We start from the raw sequence: 14,639 nt of genomic DNA, 5'->3' as shown, positions 1-14,639 counted from the left end.
ATACACAGAGTTACAGTAACCAAAACAGCATGATATTGGCATAAAAACAGACACATAGACCCATGAAACAGAAGTGGGCAAAGATTTCTTGAGTAATACCTGGACAAGCACAGGCAACCAAAGCAAAAATGAACAAATGGAATCACATCAAGTTAAAAAGCTTCTGCACAGCAAGGGGAACAATTAACAAAGTGAAGGGACAACCCACAATATTGGAGAAAATATTTGCAAACTACCTTTCTGACAAAGGATTAATAATCAGAATATATAAAGAGCTCAAACAACTCGATAGGAAAAAAATCTAATAATCCCATTAAAAATGGGCAAGGGATTTGAATAGACATTTCTCAGAAGACATACAAATGGCAAACAGGCATAGGAAAAAGTGCTCAGCATCATTTATCAGAGAAATGCAAATCAAAACTACAATGACATATCACCTCACCCCAGTTAAAATGACCTTTATCCAAAAGGCAGGCAATAAGTAACAAATGCTGGTGAGGATATGGAGAAAAGGGACAGCTTGTACACTGTTGATGGGAATGTAATTTCCCACTGTGGAGAACAGTTTGGAGGTTCCTCTAAAAACTAAAAATAGAGCTATCATACAATCCAGCCATCCCACTGCTGGGTATATACCCCCAAAAAGGAAATTAGTATATCGAAGAGATATCTGCATGCTTACGTTTATTGTAGCGCTATTCACAATAGCCAAGATTTGGAAGGCAACCTATGTGCCCATCAACAGATGAATGGATAAAGAAAACTGTAGTACATATACACAATGAAGTACTATTCAACGATACAAAAGAATGAGATCTTGTCATTTGCAACAACATGGATAGAACTGGAGGTCATTATGTTAAGTGAAATAAGCCAGGAGCAGAAAGACAAACTTTGCATGTTCTCAGTTATTTGTTGGAGCTAAAAATTAAAAGAATTGAACTCATCGAGATACAGAGTAGAAGGATGGTTACCAGAGAGGCTGGGAAAGGTAGTAGGGTGAGTGACGGGGGGGAAATAGGGATGGTTCGTGGGTACAAAAAAATTGAATAAGACCTAGTATTTGCCAGCACAACAGGGTGACTATTGTAGAAAATAATCGTACATTTACAAATAACAGTATAATTCAAAGGATAAATACTTGAGGCGATGAATTCCTCATTTACCCTGATGTGATTATTATGCGTCGCATGCCTGTACCAAAATATCTCATGTAACCCATAAATATATATACCTACCATGTACCTACAAAAATAAACATTAAAAAAGGGGTTCTAAGATATGTGAGTTACTACTCTTTGCAGTAAGTTCGATGATTTGAAGGGAAAGCATCTGAGCTATATCATCTCAGCCCTCTGCCAAAGTAACTTCACTGGATTATGATATGATTTACTGTCCCATGCTCTGCCTTCTGGAGGATCCATGTAGGAATGGCCTATTGACCAGCCTGGCCAACATGGCAAAACCCCCCATCTCTACTAAAAAAATACAAAAATTAGCCTGGCATGGTGGCATGCACATGCAGTCCCAGCTACTTGGAAGGCTGAGGCAGGAGAATCGCTTAAACCTGGGAGGCAGAGGTTGCAGTGAGCCAAGATGGCGCCACTGCCCTCCAGCCTGGGCAACAGAGCAAGAGACTGTCTCAAAAAAAAAAAAGGAATGGCCTATTGAGTGTGACTGCATCTTTCCAAACTAAGCCTCCTGCTTTACCTATTTTCTCTTAAACACAGTTCCAAGACATTCTTCTCCTTGGGTTTCCCTTCAAAAGAATTTATCTCTGTATAAGAATAAACATTTGTCTTTGTTAAACGATAAAAATAGTGTCACTTAAAATACATTTCCATATTTGCCCTTGATACTGGGAATCACAGGGTCAAATTCAGTGCCAGGTGAAGGGTGGAGGGCATTCTAATTGTTCCCCTTCTCACAATGTCTCTTCTCCCTCCCTCCCCAGTCCCTTCCATAGGAAACAGGGAGTGTTTGTTTCTGTCTTCTGGTAGGAGAAGGATTGGTCCCACCCCCAGCTCCAGGGATGGATCTTGATTGTTTAAGCCCAGTCAGGTAAACCCCACACCTGTTGCACAGTGATTAACCCAGTGGCAGTCATGCCAAGAGGTTTGTTCATGGCTGGGCATGTGACCTGTGCAGGCCACCAGCATGCTTGCTGAGGACTTTGGGAAGAAGGCTCTTCAGTCTTCTGATAGACCTCCCCAAGACGGCCCTCTCTCTGTGTCCTTCTGGATGTTTGGGACATGAAGCTTGGGGCTGCTGGAGTTACCTTGCTGTCACGAGGGAAGCTACCCCTAGGATGTGGTTGACGAAGTAGAAAGAAAGAAAATAGGCCCTTATTGGCCAGGCACGGTGGCTCACGCCTGTAATCCCAGCACTTTGGGAGGCCGAGGCGGGCGGATCACGAGGTCAGGAGACCGAGAGCATCCTGGCTAACATGGTGAAACCCCGTTTCTACTAAAAAATACAAAAAAAAAATTAGCGGGGCATGGTGGTGGGCGCCTATAGCCCCAGCTACTCGGGAGGCTGAGGCAGGAGAATGGCGTGAACCCAGGAGGCGGAGCTTGCAGTGAGCCGAGATCATGCCACTGCACTCCAGCCTGGGCGACAGAGCAAGACTCCGTCTCCCCCCACCAAAAAAAAAAAAAGAGAGAGAGAAAATAGGCCCTTGTTTTCATCATAGAGCAACTGACTCAAACTCAACCTGAAGCCCCTGAACTTTCCATTTGCATGTGCCAGCAAACCACCTTTATTATGTAAGCCCTTTCAAATTAGGTTTCTTACTTGCATCCTAGAATCCAAATGGTGCTTAATAGATACATTTCCTTGTATTTTGTGTGTTTTAGTGATTCTAACCCATGGACCAAGACCCTGCCTTGGAGATTGGGGAACAGGTGTTGGAAGGGCTCTATTTTGGCAAAGAATGGATTATTTATGTGAGCATATTTCCGCAAAGTAAGGAAATGTCTTGCCTATATATGTATTAATATTTTTCAAATTTATCTTGCTGTTTTGATGAAATATAAATTTAGATAAAAATACTGAATTTGTAGGTTTTTATCCTGCATTTTTCACAATGAGCAGATGTTAGAAGCATCATGTAAATTTGTCCAAAAAGATTTTGTTTTTTGCAGAAATTTTTGACTTGAGGAAGAAGCTCTTGCTTAGATAGATGTTTCCACCCTCTGTCCCTCCTTCTTTTCCTTCCTTCTTCTCTTCTCCAGCCTTCACTCCCTGCTCCCTTCCTTTTTTTCCCTCTTAGTCTCTGTTATTACCCTGTTTTCCTTCTGTTGAGTCTTGTTACTCAAACTCTGTTAGAAATAGTTGAGATATAAATTCTAATTAATTTTATTTGGATGCCTATGTTAAGCTTCATTTAACTTTTCAGATCCTGCATCTATGAGTTCGACATAAATGCAAACAAATAATGGGTATTGAGTGCTTTAATAGCAAGGGACCCAAACTGAAGTTCATTCCCCATGCAACAAATTGGGTGTTGGATGGGAATGCTTATAATGATTGACCCCTGTTTTTGGTAGTAAGCAAGAAACTGCAAGTGAACTGTAACTGATGTATTTAATGAGTGCTCACTGTGTGCACATTGCCATTAGTGTAGCTGAGTGGTGCAGCACTGAACCCTTACCTCAAAGATCTTATAGTTCATTGGAGAGAAGAGACATGTACACCAGATACTGTGTAAGCCAGGGCTGTGTTTTATAAGGGAATATGTAAGTTGACATCTGGAACCTCTTTCTTAGAATTATCCTACCAGAAGAGCCCTCTAGAACCTTGTGTTTAATAAATATTGATCACCGCCATTATAAAATAGGCTGTTTGTTAATAAAACATATTTTCTTTATTTTATTTTATTTTTTTAATTATACTTCAAGTTTTAGGGTACATGTGCACAACGTGCAGGTTTGTTACATATACATGTGCCATGTTGGTGTGCTGCACCCATTAGCTCTTCACTTAACATTAAGTATATCTCCTAATGCTATCCCTCCCCACTCCCCCTACCCCACAACAGGCCCTGGTGAGTGATGTTCCCCTTCCTGTGTCTGTGTGTTCTCATTGTTCAATTCCCACCTATGAGTGAGAACATGCGGTGTTTGGTTTTTTGTCCTTGCGATAGTTTGCTGAGAATGATGGTTTCCAGCTTCATCCATGTCCCTACAAAGGACATGAACTCATCATTTTTTATGGCTGCATAGTATTCCATGGTGTATATGTGCCACATTTTCTTAATCCAGTCTATCTTTGTTGGACATTTGGGTTGGTTCCAAGTCTTTGCTGTTGTGAATAGTGCCGCAATAAACATACATGTGCATGTGTCTTTATAGCAGCATGTTTTATAATCCTTTGGGTATATACCCAGTAATGGGATGGCTGGGTCAAATGGCATTTCTAGTTCTAGATCCCTGAGGAATCGCCACACTGACTTCCACAATGGTTGAACTAGTTTACAGTCCCACCAACAGTGTAAAAGTGTTCCTATTTCTCCAGATCCTCTCTAGCACCTGTTGTTTCCTGACTTTTTAATGATTGCCATTCTAACTGGTGTGAGATGGTATCTCATTGTGGTTTTGATTTGCATTTCTCTGATAGCCAGTGATGATGAGCATTTTTTCATGTGTCTTTTGGCTGCATAAATGTCTTCTTTTGAGAAGTGTCTGTTCATATCCTTTGCCCACTTGTTGATGGGGTTGTTTTTTTCTTGTAAATTTGTTTGAGTTCTTTGTAGATTCTGGATATTAGCCCTTTGTCAGATGGGTAGATTGCAAAAATTTTCTCCCATTCTGTAGGTTGCCTGTTCACTCTGATGGTAGTTTCTTTTGCTTTGTAGAAGCTCTTTAATTAGATCCCATTTGTCAATTTTGGCTTTTGTTGCCATTGCTTTTGGTGTTTTAGACCTGAAGTCCTTGCCCGTGCCTATGTCCTGAATGGTATTGCCTAGGTTTTCTTCTAGGGTTTTTATGGTTTTACATCTAACATTTAAGTCTTTAATCCATCTTGAATTAATTTTTGTGTAAGGTGTAAGGAAGGGATCCAGTTTCAGCTTTCTACATATGGCTAGCCCGTTTTCCCAGCACCGTTTATTAAATAGGGAATCCTTCCCCCATTTCTCGTTTTTGTCAGGTTTGTCAAAGATCAGATAGTTGTAGATATGTGGCATTATTTCTGAGGGCTCTGTTCTGTTCCATTGGTCTACATCTCTGTTTTGGTACCAGTACCATGTTGTTTTGGTTACTGTAGCCTTGTAGTATAGTTTGAAGTCAGGTAGCGTGATGCGTCCAGCTTTGTTCTTTTGGCTTAGATTGACTTGGCAATGCGGGCTCTTATTTGGTTCCATATGACCTTTAAAGTAGTTTTTTCCAATTCTGTGAAGAAAGTCATTGGTAGCTTGATGGGGTTGGCATTGAATCTGTAAATTACCTTGGACAGTATGGCCATTTTCACGATATTGATTCTTCCTACCCATGAGCATGGAATGTTCTTCCATTTTTTTGTATCCCCTTTTATTTCATTGAGCAGTGGTCTGTAGTTCTCCTTGAAGAGGTCCTTCACATCCCTTGTTAGTTGGATTCCTAGGTATTTTATTCTCTTTGAAGCAATTGTGAATGGGAGTTCACTCATGATTTGGCTCTCTGTTTGTCTGTTATTGGTGTATCGGAATGCTTGTGATTTTTGCACATTGATTTTGTATGCTGAGACTTTGGTGAAGTTGCTTATCAGCTTAAGGAGATTTTAGGCTGAGATGATGGGGTTTTCTAGATATACAATCATGTCATCTGCAAACAGGGACAATTTGACTTCCTCTTTTCCTAATCGAATACCCTTTCCTTCTCCTGCCTGATTGCCCTGGCCAGAACTTCCAACACTATGTTGAATAGGAGTGGTGAGAGAGGGCATTCCTGTCTTGTGCCAGTTTTCAAAGGGAATGCTTCCAGTTTTTGCCATTCAGTATGATATTGGCTGTGGGTTTGTCATAGATAGCTCTTACTATTTTGAGATACGTCCCATCAATACCTAATTTATTGAGAGTTTTTAGCATTAAGGGCTGTTGAATTTTGTCAAAGGCCTTTTCTGCATCTATTGAGATAATCATGTGGTTTTTGTCTTTGGTTCTGTTTATATGATGGATTACATTTATTGATTTGCATATGTTGAACCAGCCTTGCATCCTAGGTATGAAGCCAACTTGGTCGTGGTAGATAAGCTTTTTGATGTGCTGCTGGATTCGATTTGCCAGTATTTTATTGAGGATTTTTGCATCGATGTTCATCAGGGATATTGGTCTAAAATTCTCTTTTTTTATTGTGTCTCTGCCAGGCTTTAGTATCGGGATAATAAAACGTTTTCTATTCTACCTTTTTCTTGGCCATCTTTTTTAGCTATACACAGCCGGTTTGTTTGTTTGTTTGTTTTGTTGTTGTTGTTTGCCATAGAACCAACATTTTGGCACTACCCCCCACTCCCAGCCATGTGTGCACATACACACACACACACTGAGTTTGCTGCAAGTACAGCATTACAATAATTCAAAATTATAACTGTCTCTCATGGAAAAGAGGCTGCCTGCTGGTTTGGCATGGGGATAAGTGAACTAGCTGAACTATACTCATTTCCTACTAAACAATGTATAGCTGAATGCAAGTGAGAGAGACTTACAAGGACAACCTTGAACTATCTCCCAGTTTGTTCAAAACAAAACCAAAGAAACTTACCAACTCTGGTATTTCATGTCAGCAGTGACAAAGGCTTACTGAGCTCCCCAGTAGGTGCCTGGCCCTGCATGCTGCTTCTAGAATGCCAGCAGGAAGGCCTGGCCGAGCAGCCAGCTGGCTGTGGAGCCCTTATTCTAAGACTATGCTGCCACTTTCTTGTGACACTGGAGTCAAAAGCAAAAAGGGGCTTGCAGCCAGTAACCAAAGGGCTGTATTCAAGCAGTGACCTATTTTTACACTGTAATCGGGTTGGGTTTCCCTTTTTCCCTCGCGAGGCAGTAATCTCAAATTCTTCTGAGTGCTCAAGAAGCCAGTTCCCTGTTACCTTTTTGGCTTAGTTGTTTTTCACTTTGACATAGGTCACTCTTAACTTGAGGACAGGAATATCTGTCCCTTTTCCCTGATTTGAGGGTAGGAGTTGGTTTATGTGTATAAAATGGAGAGATAGGAAAACATGAACCAAGGTAAGGAGGATAGATGGCTTCTGAGGAGGAACAAAACCAGGTAAACTAGATAGACAAAGGTATTTGGGATCATAGGTCCAAGGTTCTGCCCTTTCAAACCCTAATCACACATATGAACTAATTACTTAGCTTAGTCATCAAATTTTGCTTGTGCTTCATATGTGCTGAGTGTCAGAGGCGTAGTAATAAAAAGGTAGAACTCTTGCCTCCGCCCACGGTTTTGTCGGGGAGGAATCTTGTACCCACAATTGCAATGCAGTGCCACCAGTGCAACAGGGAAGTTGGGCCCGAGTGAGGCTGTTAGGTGTTGCTGGGGAGGGGGCACCAAGAAGGGTATCAGAGGAATTCCTCCTAAGCTTCTTAGTCAGACCCTTTGCTACTCCAGCCTGTCTCGCTTCCATCAGATCAGTGCCTAGTCTGTACTGGGCTTTTTGTTTGCTTGTTTGTTGCCATTTAGGTCTGTGCTATGTACAATCTGCAAGGGTGAGTTCTTCAGGTGGGATTTTCATGTCTCTTCAAGGAGACCTTTGGGACCGGAGGACAGTGTGCCACATGGCTCCATTCTTCAAAAGGTGACATGTCTTGGGACTTTATGCCTAGGATGATACATATTCCTGTCTTGTCTGCCTGGACAACTTCTTTTCATCCTTTAAGACTTGTTTTTAGCATAAGTCCTGCTCTCACAGGATGTAAGTTCTGTTCTGATGTCCTGATAGTTCTTGTCCGGTCTCTCCATGGCCTTTTTCCTCTGTTCTTGGCATGTAGAGCCTTGAGCTTCAACTCATGCTTCAGCTGATCTATTTACACCTGTATCTATCCATGTTCCCCTACTGCACTGTGAATCTCAGACACAGGGCATATGTTTTATTCACCTAGGACATACCAGTTGCTTAGCAATGGTGAGTCACATGAAGGAAGTATGTGTGTCATGTGAATGAAGTTCCCATCTGGCAACAAGATGGCTAAAGATACTGAGAGGGCTGCAAAAGATTCTTGATTGGGTCTCAAACTTTTTGAGCTCATTGAATGTCTTTTGTACTTAAAAGGATATTAGGAAAGTTTTGCAGCATAAAGCCTAGGAGGATGTAAAAAGTGGCCGGCTGGGATTTGGCAGACAGAGATCAGTAAAGAAGGGTGTATACACCACAACATAGCAGGGAGAATGTCTAAGGGAACACCCCCATTTAGGTGTTGCTTAACTTTTATATGTAATGTACTCCTGAACACAGGGCAAAATTCACATTATCTGGCAGATGTTATCATGTCTCAGCATTGCATGGTCGTGTGCCAGCTAGTTGTATCAGAGTCTGAATTCAGCATTCAAAAGGTGATTGGGAAGAATCCAAGTTTGCTATAGGCAGAAGTTGAGGTTGCTTGTGTAACAGGCTTCCTGGTACCTCCTGGTAACAGGGAGAAATGCATCGCAGGTGCTTGATAAAGATGGATGTAGCGATTAAACGAACCCTAAGACCAGCCTTGTGTAAGTTTCTCCTGACTCTGTCATGGTTTGGAGCTTACATTTTGAAAAATACTGATACATATCAAGAATTTTCCAGCCGGGCGCGGTAGCTCATGCCTGTAATCCCAGCACTTTGGGAGGCCGAGGCGGGCGGATCACGAGGTCAGGAGATCGAGACTATCCTGGCTAACACGGTGAAACCCCGTCTCTACTAAAAATACAAAAAATTAGCCGGGCGAGGTGGTGGGCGCCTGTAGTCCCCCGCGGGAGGCTGAGGCAGGAGAATGGCGTGAACCCGGGAGGCGGAGCTTGCAATGAGCCGAGATTGCGCCACTGCACTTCAGCCTGGGCGACAGCGAGACTCCGTCTCAAAAAAAAAAAAAAAAAAAAGAAGAATTTTCCTAGATTAGAAGACAGCTATGTACACCAGAGGGTGCTGTGTTTCAATTTTCATATCTCTTTCTTTTCCACTCCTGTGGTTGTATGCTACGTGATTCATTTGAGGACTAGCCAGTTGAGAATTTGCCCTCAACAAAGGACTGTTGAAGACCTGAACACACCCTACCCACTTGCTGCTTTCCCAGCATAACAGATGAGTTCAGACATGGCTACACCACACACTCCCCAGGTCTGCTTTGCTGTATATTAGTTCTTAACCATTGAGTTCTTTGTTTAAAACTAGACCTTTTTTTTTTTTATGCTGCATCGTAAGTCCGTTTTCAATATTCTTTCTCTGGTGAAAATGGAGACCATCTGGTCATCATTCTCTGTGTAATAACAATGATTGAAGATGGTTATTAAGTCACCCTTTGGCCTTTTCTCTTGCCTAGGCAAAATTGTCTTCGTTTCTGTGGCCATTACCCATAAATCTCATTTTCCAACCCTTTAATCATCTTGGTGGCTTCCTTTGAAAACAACTTCAAAGGCTGTTTCACTGCCTCTATTTTGGTGGGGTCTGGGCTGTCAGCGTCTAATGGTACGGAATGTGGTTGTTTTAACCATCTAGTTTCCATAGCTAGTTTCCACATCTCCAGGCCAATCACTATCATTAACCATTAGGAGCTGCTTTACCATCTTTTCACTGTGATATACTTTATAAATATTATTGATTAATGTGTTGCTTTGACTGAAAATACAAATTTTAGCTTGTGAATAATTTTAGCTGTTGGCTGATAGAATTTTACACCCTCGTTTATGGCATTTGAGGTTCTTTTCTAAGCTATTTGATTCTAAGTGAATATGTTATCTCTTATTAGAGGATATGTTAATTTTCCTGCATTTTATTCACTTATTAACTTAACATCTCTGATTGCCTACCATGTGTCAGGCTCTGTACTAAGGATTGAGGACCCAAAGATGAACAAAACATGGGGCCTAATTCAAAGAGTTCACAATCTGGAGAGAAAGTCAGCCACATACAAAAAAATTATAAGGTGGAATGTGCTATAAAAAATGATTTAGGTACAGTGGAAGTTTAGAAAGGCTTCACTGAAGATGTCGTATTTGAATTGGGTCTGAGCATGAATTAGTCTTCAGGTGAGGGAGGGGGTTAAAGAAAACTCTAATGAAGGAACTCTAGTATGTGTGAAGGCAAGGAGGCTGGTATGTTTAGGTTGCAGCAAACCAAGTACAACCAGGCTTGGACTTGAGTGACTGGAAAGACAGGAAGATGCCATGCTGAGAAAAACTGCCCATGCCAAGCTGAGAAATGTTCAGCAGAAACATAAGGTGAGCTGCATATGTCATTTAAAATGTTCTAGGAGCCACATTTTTAAAAAATCAAAATTAACAAGTCAAAAAATAAAAAGCAATGGGGGGAGATTAAATGCATATTACTAAGTGAAAGAAGCCAATCCAAAAAGGCTACATACCTGTATGATTCCAACTATATGACATTCTGGAAAAGGCAAAACTATAGAGACAGTAAATGATCAGTGGTTGCCAGGAGTTAGGGAGGAGGGAGGGATGAACAGGCAGAGCACAGAAGATTTTTAGAGCAGTAGAACTATTTTGTATGATATTATAACATTGTAGATACATATCATTATAAATTTGTCCAAACCCATAGAATGTACACCAAGAGTGAACTCTAATGTAAACTGTGGACTTTGGGTGATAATGATGTGTCAGTGTAGATTGATCAGTTGTAACAAATGTACCATTCTGGTGGGGAATGTTGATAATGGAGTAGGCTATGCATGTGTGGGGCAGTGGGTATATGGGAAATATCTATACCTTCTGGTCAGTTTTGCTGTGAACTTGATCTAAAAAATAGCCTACTAAGAAACACAAGTCAAATTAATTTTAATAATACATTTTATTTAACCCAATTTATCAGAAATACTAATATTTTAACATGTAATTGATATAAAAGTTATTAACTAGATGTTTTACTTTTTTTGGTACTGAGTCTTTGAAATCTGGTCTGTATTTTACATTTACAGTACATCTCAATTCACATTAGCCACATTTCAGATACTCAGTACATACATGAGTACCTATGGCTAGTGGCTGCTGTGTTGGACGGGGCAGGTATTGAAACCTGGACTTGCCTGACTCAGAAGCCTCAATTCTCAGCCACAGTGATATTCTGCTCCCTAAGTACTATAATGATAAACACAAGAGGAGAGGAGCTTTCAGATGATCATCTAATCCCATGACGTTAGCTGTTGCTCTCCACACTGCCCGGTGGCTCCAGTCTGAAGCATCTAGGCAGTGCTGTCCAACAGAAATAAAATGAGAGCCAATACGTGATAAGTGTCCTATGGGCCACATTGAAACAGTAAAAAAAAAAAATCTAAGAATATATTTAACCCAATATATGCAAAATATTATTTCAACATCTATTTAATATTAAAAATTGTTAATGAAGGCATATAGACCAATGGAGTAGAATGGAGAGACCAGAATCAAATCCTCACACGTAAGGTCAAATGATTTTTTACAAGGATGCCACGACCTTTCAATGGGAATAGGACAGTCTTTTCAACAAATGGTGCTGAGAAAACTGGCTATCTACATGGAAAATAATAGAATTGGATCCTTACCTTACACCATATATATAAAAGTTAACTCAAAATGAATCAAAGACCTAAACAAAAGATCTAAAACTATAAAATGCTTAGAAGAAGACAGAGGAGAAAAGCTTCATGACACTTGCAAACCATATATCTAATAAAGGGGTAATATCTAGAACATATAGAGAATTTCTACAACCCAACAAAAACAACAAAAAAACCCAGACAACCTGATTAAAATGGTCAAAGGACTTGAATAGACATTTATTCAAAGAAGATACACAAATGAATAAGCACATTAAAAATACTCAACGTTAATATAATTAGGCAATACAAATCAAAATCACAGTGAGATACAGCCTCACACCCATTAGGATGGCAACTCTGAAGAAAAAAAAGAAAATAACAGATATTGCCATGAATGTGGAGAACTCTTGGGAACTCAGTGCACTGTTGGTGGGAATGTAAAATGGTGCAGCTGTTATGGAAAACAGTATGGCAATTCCTCAAGAAATTAAAAATAGAATCACCATGTGATTAAGCAATTCCACTTCTGGGTAGTTACCCAGAAGAGTTGATAGTAGGGACTCAAAGAGATTGTATGTCCATGTTCATAGCAACATTATTCATAATAGGCAAAAGGTAGAAGCAACCCAATTGTTCATTGATGGATGGATAAAATGTGGTATATACATACAGGGGGATATTATTCAGCCTTTAAAAGGAAGTAAATCCTGACATATAATATGGATGAAACTTGAGGATATTATGCTAAGTTAAATTGATCAGTTATAAAAAGGCAAATACTATATGAGTCCACTTACGTAAAATACCTAGAGTAGCCAAATCTACAGAGACAGAAAGCAGAATGGTAGTTGTCAGGAGTCAGGGGTGGGCAGGAAATGGGAGTTATTGTTTAATGGGTGTAAGGTTTCAGTTTTATAAGGCAAAGAGTTCTGGAGGCAGATGGTGATGATGGTTGTACAACAATGTGACTGTGTTAATACTTAATGCTACTAAACTCTCCACCTAAAAATGATTAAGATGGTAAATTTTATGTTATGTGTATTTTACCACAATTTCTAAAAGTCCCTCTACCAAGAAAAGATGTTAAGTGCTTCTGAGACCATTAACATTTCATGTGGGAGAAGAGAAAGAGATGTGAATAAAGGAAACTAGGAAAAAAATAAGTATGCTTGGAAATCTGGATGTATGGTGCAGTGGACTGAATGTATCTCCTAAAATTCATGTGTTGAAATTTTAATCCCTAATGTGATTGTCTTAGGAGGTGAGGCATTTGGAGGGTAATTAGGTCACTGGGATGGAGCTCTCATGAATGGAACTAGTGGCCTTAATAAAAGAGACCCCAGACACTCCCTGGTCCCTTCTGCCATGTGAGGACAGTGGGAAGTTGTCTGTCTATGAGGAAGTAGGCCCTCACCAGACACTGAATATGCCAGCACCTTCATCTTGGACTTCCTGGTCTCAAGAACTGTGAGAAATACATTTCTGTTGTTTATAAGCCATCCAGTCTATGGTGTTTTTGTTATAGCACCCCAAACGGACTAAGACAAATGGTGAGAGGTGAAATGAAGATTTAGGAAGTAGACCTAGGCTGTATTTTTTATTTGCTTGTTTCGTTTTTTGGAAGGGTGAGTGCCAGGGTCAACGGAGCCAGAAATTTATGCATGTAGTTTTTTAAAACCTGCAGGGATCAATGGCAGTTGGAAGTAATGGATTTGGAACTTGGCAGATAGGTCAGGGCTGGCAAGGGTGATTTGGAAATCTCTTGGGTAGAGGAGATTGCAAAGTCCTGGGCATGAGTTTGCTCCCTTTGGAGAGGTTATAGAGGTGTGGGTCTTAACTTCCTTTGGGTCCTGAGTGGTTTGAGACTTGAAGGAGTAGGAAAGAGCCACTTGACTGATGACCTTGGTGCAAGTGGTTTGGGCAGAAGGAGAGGAAGGAATGGGGCCTGCAATGCACCAAAGATTGATGAGCAAGGAAGTTGAATAAGTGGGACAGAGGCAGTCTGGCATGGGGGAGGGGGAAGATGGGAGAGGCCAGTTAGGGGATCTTTTCTATTTTTATGAGATTTAAGTGGTGCCTCAAGTAATACCACTGTGATATACTTGGACTAGAAATTTTCTTGTCCAAGTGTGTCATAGAAACAACCAATAACAAATAACCAGCCAATATGTAATAACAAACCAATATGTAATATTAAAGCAGTCCTTTTGTTTAAAAACAGATAAATAGAACTTTTACCAAATTCATAATGGCAGACACATTACATCAGTTCTTAGATGTATCCATTCTCAGAATATGTGACATCAAGAGAAGCTCTTAGAAACTTCTGATTTAGGCTCCTGAAGTCTCATGGAAAGGAAATAAATATGCTAACTATCTTGCAGCAGAAGTTAACTCTTCCCCCAGTACTCTCCTGAGTGTATCACTGGTGAGTGTGGGTTCATGCACACTCACTCACATATTGCAGGAAGAAGGCTGAGATGCGAATAGGGAGATATATGTACTTCATTCCTGATAAATAGTTGTTGGAGTTTTATATTTTGCACCATCACAGCCACTCTCATTTTCAGGATTTATGATTGACTTTATCGCGTTTTAGATTAGAGAAGGCTCAGGTACTGAGCACTATTCCTCTCCTTTCCTTTTGCTTCACCTTGATGCTCTAAGGTTTCTCAAAGACAGAACAAGTATCTTCAGAAGCCTCCCAATGCATCTTCCATTTGGCTGTCAACATCTCTGTTCTGCTGCCCCCCACCCCAGGACAATAATGTGAAAATGAAGAGCTCTGGGAAAATACAGAACTTTATTGAGCAAATCCAGTTGGTCCCATTAGTTGGGCAGCATAAGATTGGAAGGGGATTTGCAGAGAAATATCCTGGCTGTAATGATAAGGCTGATCAACCCAGTGAATAGGACTTAATCTTACCTGTCA

The 14,639-nt window shown here is 40.5% G+C and overlaps 1 protein-coding gene across 50 annotated transcripts in view; it reads left to right on the top strand.

Moving 5' to 3' along the window:
• Positions 1-14,639, top strand: part of ZHX3 (zinc fingers and homeoboxes 3) — a 140,394-nt gene that overhangs the window by 75,799 nt on the left and 49,956 nt on the right. For 5 of the 50 annotated variants that reach the window (XM_054674265.2, XM_054674266.2, XM_063802451.1 and 2 more), the window contains one exon: positions 2,859-2,967. The gene's annotated coding sequence lies outside the window, so the exon portion shown is untranslated. 50 annotated transcript variants of the gene reach the window in all.

This window comes from Pan troglodytes, chromosome 21, assembly GCF_028858775.2.
Source record: "Pan troglodytes isolate AG18354 chromosome 21, NHGRI_mPanTro3-v2.0_pri, whole genome shotgun sequence".
NCBI lineage: Eukaryota > Metazoa > Chordata > Mammalia > Primates > Hominidae > Pan > Pan troglodytes.
The sequence above is the reverse complement of the archived record's forward strand: the minus strand, read 5'-3'. Positions and strand labels throughout refer to the sequence as shown.